The sequence below is a fragment of the Triticum urartu genome, chromosome 2A (genome assembly GCF_056163025.1).
Source record: "Triticum urartu cultivar PI428250 chromosome 2A, HENAU_Tu73, whole genome shotgun sequence".
NCBI lineage: Eukaryota > Viridiplantae > Streptophyta > Magnoliopsida > Poales > Poaceae > Triticum > Triticum urartu.
In genome coordinates this window covers 552,322,863-552,330,375 of record NC_141874.1, presented here as the reverse complement: position 1 = coordinate 552,330,375, position 7,513 = coordinate 552,322,863, and the positions used below count along the sequence as shown (strand labels likewise).

Genomic DNA, 7,513 nt, shown 5'->3' with positions numbered 1-7,513 from the left:
GATACGTGACATACAATTGATCCATACGAAGTGTTTGTGATGAGCCAGAATAACATAAATGGTCAGCCATATCAAGGTGTGTGCAATAGACATCATACCGTTCAGTTGGATGAACTATTTTTGATTACCCAACACAACAGAGATGGTCACCCAGATGAAGGTGTGTGTGACATAGGGCATAAAGTTCACTCGGATGAACTGCTTGTGATGAGGCAAAACAAAGGAAACGACATAGAGCATACAGTTCACTAGGCAATTCTTTATCACAAATTTGTCTAGGGAACTTACAAAAATTAAACTCATGAGACACATCACCAAAGTTAACACTAACAGTTTCTTTATTGCAGTCTATCTTAGCATTAACTGTATTCAGAAAAGGTCTACCGAGTATAATGGGACAAAAATCGTCTTGTGGAGAACCAAGAACTAGAAAATCAGTAGGATATTTTATCTTTCCACACAAAATTTCAACATCTCTAACAATCCCAAGTGGTGAAATAGTATCTCTATTCGCAAGCTTAATAATAACATCAACGTCCTCTATTTCAGCAGGTGCAATATCATTCATAGTCTCTTGATATAAGGTAAACAAAATAGCACTCACACGAGCACCCAAATCACATAAATCATGGTAACAATGATCTTCTATTTTAATAGAGACAATGAGCATGCCAACAACAGGCTTATTCTTATCTTTAGGATCAGGCTTAGCAATTCTAGTAGCTTCATTACAGAAGTAAATAACATGTCCATCAACATTATCGACCAAGCACTACAAAAAACACACTTCCGTGATGATACGTGTTTGTCACAGTAGGTCATGTTTTCTGTCATGCATGTACATCTATGACGATTTTATGAGAGAATTAAGATAGTCATATCTATGCTTTCATAGAAATATTCCATGACAATACTTAAATTATCATATTATCATCATGGAAGTGTCCACTTCCATGACGATAAATACCGCGTCATGGAAGTGTTTTCATCAAGGGTAACCGACACGTGGCATCCACCGTAACGGTTCGCCGTTAAGCTATCGGGTCCAGTTCTGGATCCGATAACCCACTAACGGTCCGTACCAATGTAAATTTTCCATGTGTAAATTTCTTATTCGCTGAAGGATCCATGTGTCAGCTTAGCGTTGGGATAGATGTCATTCATACAATGGATGGAACGCGCCTATGATACGATGACACGTAGCACAACCCAACAGTAGCCCATATAAGGTAAAAAGGCCGGCCCAAACAAAGGCCCACAAGATTTTTTCATACACTACTAGGCCGGTTGTGACGCCCTCGATTCAATCGTACACTAATCATACACCAAATGTGTACGATCAAGATCAGGGACTCACGGGAAGATATCACAACACAACTCTAGACACAAATTCAAGAAATACAAGCTTTATATTACAAGTCAGGGGCCTCGAGGGCTCGAATACATAAGCTCGAACACAAACGAGTTAGCAGAAGCAACAATATCTGAGTACAGACATAAGTTAAACAATTATGCCTTAAGAAGGCTAGCACAAACATCAATGATGATCGAGAAGGCAAGGCCTCCTGTCTGGGAGCCTCCTAACTACTCCTGGTCGTCGGCGACCTCCATGTAGTAGCAGGCACCCTCGGGGTAGTAGTAGTCATCGGTGGTGGCGTCTGGCTCCTGGGATCCGTCATCTGATTGCAGCAATTGGGTATAGGGGAAAAAGAAGTAGCAAAGTAACCGTGAGTACTCATCCAAAGTACTTGCAAGACTTACATCAGATCTATACTAAGTATGCATCGATATCAAAGGAATGGGTTGTATCTGTGGACTGAATTGCAGAATGCTAGAAGAGAAGGGGAAGCCTAGCCTATCGAAGACTAGCATCTTGCAACATTTAGAAGAGTACATAATAGCATATTATAAATAGCAAGTAAGTTGTATTAAACACGCCCAGAGATCCTTTCTCGACTCCCTTTGAGAAAGCAATCCCACAACAATCATATCATTTTCTCATGCTTCAGCATCCAATTCTAGTTGTATCGACCGGGATACAATTCCGAGCATCCGTTACCGTGGACACGGCTATTCGAATAGATTAAACTTCCCTGCAGGAGTGCACAAACTTACCCGACACGCTCGATCAACTCCGGTCGGGCACACCATCACGTCATGACCAGCCTTGGCCGATCAACACACCGATGTCCTACCTAGGCTCAACGTAGAGGCCAGCACACCGGTCTACATCCTAAGCATCTAGTGGTCTTGGGCCCATCGCCCTTTGCAATCCTACATGTTGCATACACGGTCAGTGTTAGTCCTGGTTGCCTCCTTATACAAGGTAGGTGCTTACGCGGGCCACCCGGGCGCGCGCCGCTCAGTCGCTGACGTTTGAAGAGCTTTCGGCTGATACATACGATGCAGAGTACCCATACTTATTCCCGCGTGGTGGTTAGTGCGAAAAGTCCAGAGGCCTACTTGGATCACATATCCAAACCATTAGTGTCTTGGGAGCACGCAGTAACGATCATGTGACTCCGCCGCCCCATCTCGTGGACTTACGGCAAGGGCCCAGAATGCCCGGCCATGCCACATAGAAATCTCGCTGGGACCCTCTAGGTCAACCCGACTTCACATCAACTCATGGTACACTCATGGTCGACCCGACTCACAAGAGACTGTCGGGAACTCAGGTCCACTCTACCGGGGTGGTACCGCCTATCCCTCCTGTCCTATAGTAACAGTAACTCTCACGGGTACCCCTCGGGGCCAACCCGTCTTTAACACGGTTTTGGGTAAAGTCAAAGTAACCGTGTATCCAAAACACCAAGGGGGGATCTGAGGAATCACCCTTGATGGTTTCCACTTGATGTAATCGTCAAGGTGAACTTAGAGGAATCACCCTCGAGGGTTAACTCTTGATGACTTGTATGACATGGTCGTTATCGGGAGTGGTGAAGGAGGAATCACCCTCCGTAGACCACGACCAATTAACTACACTACAGAGATCTCATCAGACATGCTACACGAGGTATCACCCTCAGCACTTGATAGTAACCCTGCAGTGTCGTACAACTAAGGGGGTGATATGATGTGTCGGGCTCTCGACATCGATCACGCTGGTCGAGTCATTGGTCATCAAGCGGGGACAACTAGGACAAGGTGAGGGGTCACTGGTGGATCACTAACCAACCTATACTAAGCAGTTTAGGTTAAGCAAGTAAGGTACAAAAGCAGGTCACAAAAGTAGGCTATGCATCAGAATACGATCATGCAAAAGCAGTAGCAGTTCTAATGCAAGCATAAGAGAGAAGGGAAATGGGCGATATCAGAATGATCAAGGGGGTTTGCTTGCCTGGAAGCTCTGCTGCAAAGGACTGGTCATCAGGGTTGTAGTCGACGTCAGGAGCAACGTCAGTCTTGATGTCAATTGGAGAGAAGAGGGGGGGACAATAAATACAAAGAAAACAAGTGCATGACGATGGATGCCATGGAAAAATGTAGAGCTAGGAGGTGACCTAACTGTCGTGGTGGGCGCACGGCAGATGCCAAGGGATGGCTAAAGAGAGGAGGAGGCTTGAGGGCGCTGGTGGACTCCAGAGGCGAGGTTGGCATGAGCGGGCGCGGGACGCCGGACATACCCAGGTTCGGGGCTCTCTGGAGAGATAATACCCCTAGTCCTGCCGAGTGTAGTTGGATGATCGATAGTACAATGTTGCTCCTAGAGCTGTATGGAGGAGGAAGGAAGCTGGCCAAGGCTTGGGCTGCTCCTTCTCTCCGGTGTTGCTGTTTTGTGGCTAGTCCTATGCTTGCTTGCTTTTCTCTTGTATGTGTCTTCTGCTTGCCCTCTCTCTTGCTCTCTCCTTTGATCGTGGGCTCCCGGGGGGTTTTATAGTCCAACCCCCCGGGGGTACAATGGTAATGTTACAAGTCGGTGGCTCCGTATTGTCGGTGTCCGGGAACCCGGGCTGGGTACCGCTGAGGGCTTGTGGTTCGCCGGGTTCCCCTAGGTGCAGGCCCCACATGCCTAGGGGGACTGTGCGCCGTCTTGTCGATCGTCAGGGTGTGGCCGAGTCGAGTCGTGTACAGTGCTCTCCATCAGGTTGCCGCTTGCTGTCGTCAGCGGTGAAGGCTGGGGCACTGTAGCCATGCCGGCCCTAGTCAGCGGGTAGGTGAGGGGCACTGTGGCCACGTTCTTGCTAACCAGAGGCATGGGCGGGGCACTGTTTCCTCGGTCATCGTTGATTTCAGTCTCGTCCCATCATACGGCCTAGATGGGACGGGAGTTGACCCGTGGCTGGATTGCGTAGCACGCCACGGGTGGTGCTGGCTTGTCGAGGAGGCTTCGGTTGTGCCGGGTTCAGCTGTCTTGCGCTAGTTGTTGGGGCCGAGTCAACGCGTCTTGCCAGGTCGGCTAGTCTGGCCGGCTTGCAGGGCTTGGACGGGTCGAGCGACCCGGCCAAGCGCGTGCCGGTATTGCGGGGTGGTGCCAACCCCGTTCTTTTTTGAAGAGGATCCGGGTTCCGTTGCCTTCCCGGGGTCCATCCCCCCGACAGTAGTCCCCAAAGCTGTGAAGGTCCGCCGTCTTCGGATGAGTGGGCCTTCGCAGTTTCCCCCTTAAGCAAGGTGGATTCTGCGAGCGCCGGGTCCGGCAACACCCACTGTGTGCCGGTTTTCTTGGAAACCGGATCGTGGCATCCCGGCCATGGCGAGGACCGAGAAGTCCGCCGAATCTTCCCCGGGCAGTTACTGCGCGTGTACGTGCGCACTTATTGCAGGGTAGTGGAACGGGCGCGTGTAGACGATCCCACTTCCCCACGTTCAAACCGAGGTTTATAAATTGGGGGGCAGGGGGGCGGCGGGCATTGTTCTCGCTCGCGCCCTCCTGTCCCTTTGCTCTCGCTCCGCTCTTTGCAACTGACGCACTGCGGCGCCCGCTGCTCCGAGCAGAACTCCTTCACCGTCCATCTTCCTTCTTCTTCTTCCTTCGATCATGTCGCTGCCATCGGGCTCCTGGATGGGTTCGAATGTCACCTATGAGGACATCACCCAACTCCGGGCGACGCAGCGCCTACCACGGGAGACGGACGTCGGCGTCCGCCTGCCGCGCGGCGAGTAGAGGCCTCGGCCCGAGGGGCAGGAGCGCGTGGTCTTCCTCACACACTTCGAGCGCGGGTTCGGGCTGCCGGCGAGCACATTCTTCCGCGCGTTCTTGGGGTTCTTCGGGCTCCAGCCGCATCATCTTGGCGCCGGCGCCATCGTCCAGCTCTCCGGTTTCGTCACCCTTTGCGAGGGATACCTGGGGGTCGAGCCTACGATCAACCTCTGGGCGCGCTTCTTCTCCTTGAAGCAGCAGGGCCCGTCGGCCCGGGAGTTCGCCGATTGCGGCGCCGCCATCATCTCGAAGCGGTCGGGGGCGTATTTCCCCAAGATCCCGCTGGAGGATTCTGCCAAGAAGTGGCAGAACTCCTTCTTCTACGTCTGCAACCTTGGTGCGGATCGCATCAACCTTCCGGCCTTCGCCATCGCACCTCCGCGGGCGAAGACGAACTGGGGCTACTTGCCCAGACGCCCGTCGCAGGAGATCGTCAATCTCTGCGAGCGGGTGACGGTGATGAGGATGCAAGAGGGGCTCACGGGCACCGACCTCCTCGCCGCATTCGTCAGGTGCCAGGTCCTTCCGCTTTAGGGACGCTCCTGCCTCATCGGCGAAATGGTCGGCCTTCAAGATCCCAATCGCATGGGGTCGACGCGACTGTCCACGGAGTAGATCGCACACGACGTGAATGGCATCTCCAAGGCCAACCTTGGGGAGGAATGGAGGTTCGGCAAGGCGCCGTACAACCAGTCAAACCCGGCGCCGTAGGTGAGTGTCCGGTCTTCTTACTTTGCCGCCGCACACCTTCTCATCCGTCCTGACGCGACGGGTGGGATACTTCTGAACATGATTCGGCATCCTTACGCCCGGGCCTCGTCGCAGGTGGCACTGGTGGCGCCAGAGAAGCCCGCGGCGCATGGCGGAGAGGAGGAGGCCGAGTCCAACACCGGCGCTGGGCGTCGCGCAGGTAAGTCTCGTGTTTTTCTTCATGTGTCTTGAATTGCTGACCGCGGCACGGAATGGTCGATGCTGACGCTAGTTGTTGGTGTAGTGGCGTTGGGTGGGGGAGGCGGCGACACGGGCGGACCCGGGTCCTTGCATGGGACGGCGCAGAGCCGCCCGCATGGGAAAGACAGTGTCGCGCCGCGACCCCAGGCCCCGAAGCGCACGGCAGACACGGCCGGGGCCGGGAGGCCGGCCAAGAGGAAGCGCGGCGGCGGGGACGGGAGGCCAACCCCGGTCCCGGTCTTGGCGGGGTAAGTTTCATCTCTTGTTCGCGCTCCGATTTTTTCCTTGAGCTAGTCTTGTTTCTTTTCTGCTTATTCCGTCTTCTTCTTCAGGTCGCCAATCGCGCTGGCGAGGGTGGCGGCGGAAGCCATGATACGTCTCCAACGTATCTACTTTTCCAAACATGTTTGCCCTTGTTTTGGACTCTAACTTGCATGATTTGAATGGAACTAACCCGGACTGACGCTGTTTTCAGCAGAATTACTATGGTGTTATTTATGTGCAGGTGCAAACGTTCTCGGAATGACCTGAAACTTCATAGAGCCAATTTTTAGAAAATAAGAAAAATATCTGTAGAAGATGAAGGCCAGGGGGCCCACCACCTCTCCACGAGGGTGGGGGGCGCGCCCCCTACCTCGTGGGCCCCCTGTTAACTCTCCGACTCCAACGCTACCTCCATATATTGAGTTTCGGGGAGAAAAAAATCAGAGAGAAGAAATCATCGCGTTTTACTATACGGAGCCGCCGCCAAGCCCTAAAACCTCTCGGGAGGGCTGATCTGGAGTCCGTTCGAGGCTCCGGAGAGGGGAATCCATCGCCATCATCATCATCAACCATCCTCCATCACCAATTTCATGATGCTCACCGCCGTGCGTGAGTAATTCCATCGTAGGCTTGCTGGGCGGTGATGGGTTGGATGGGATCTATCATGTAATCGAGTTAGTTTTGTTAGGGTTTGATCCCTAGTATCCACTATGTTCTGAGATTGATGTTGCTATGACTTTGCTATGCTTAATGCTTGTCACTAGGGCCCGAGTGCCATGATTTCAGATCTGAACCTATTATGTTTTCATCAATATATGAGTGTTCTTGATCCTATCTTGCAAGTCTATAGTCACCTATTATGTGTTATGATCCGTTAACCCCGAAGTGACAATAATCGGGATACTTACCGGTGATGACCGTAGTTTGAGGAGTTCATGTATTCACTATGTGTTAATGCTTTGTTCCGGTTCTCTATTAAAAGGAGGCCTTAATATACCTTAGTTTCCGTAAGGACCCCGCTGCCTCGAGAGGGTAGGACAAAAGATGTCATGCAAGTTCTTTTCCATAAGCACGTATGACTATGTTTGGAATACATGCCTACACTATATCAATGAACTGGAGCTAGTTCTATGTCACCCGAGGTTATGACTGTTACAT

The 7,513-nt window shown here is 51.8% G+C and overlaps 1 pseudogene; it reads left to right on the top strand.

Annotated features, from left to right (window-relative positions):
* Window positions 1–4,978: 4,978 nt before the first annotated feature.
* LOC147985853 (uncharacterized) lies at window positions 4,979–6,082 on the top strand (annotated as a pseudogene).
* Window positions 6,083–7,513: the final 1,431 nt, after the last annotated feature.